The 388-nt window shown below is 41.8% G+C and overlaps 1 protein-coding gene across 1 annotated transcript in view; it reads right to left on the bottom strand.

Annotated features, from left to right (window-relative positions):
- Positions 1–388, bottom strand: part of LOC119586243 — a gene marked incomplete in the record, with an annotated part of 139392 nt that overhangs the window by 25167 nt on the left and 113837 nt on the right.

A 388-nucleotide genomic window follows, 5' to 3' on the forward strand; every position in this document is an offset into this window, starting at 1 on the left:
AAAGCTGTCCAAAAGCTCAAAGATCCGCACAGAAGTAAAGCTCTCGGAGTATATGTCGACCGCAGAACCGAAATTGGGCTACCGCAAGCGGCGCGCGCGAGCAGCTCGCTCACAAAAAGACAATACACACTACGTAACCACAATAAGTCAATTAAGACTCTACTGACAACAACACACGAGAATGACAAAAAAAAATAACGATAACAACAGATAAAAAATAAACAATAAATAGATGAAAATCAAACAGATATAATGGAGAAAGCAATATTCAGAACAAAGGACCTGATTGAAAACCATCACACAGCGTGGCCTCGACTTAGCATTCTACAAGACGCTGACAGAAGGAGGAGAAGGAGAAGGAAAAGAAGGGAATGTAAGGGAAGGAAGC

This window comes from Penaeus monodon, chromosome 21 (assembly GCF_015228065.2).
Source record: "Penaeus monodon isolate SGIC_2016 chromosome 21, NSTDA_Pmon_1, whole genome shotgun sequence".
NCBI lineage: Eukaryota > Metazoa > Arthropoda > Malacostraca > Decapoda > Penaeidae > Penaeus > Penaeus monodon.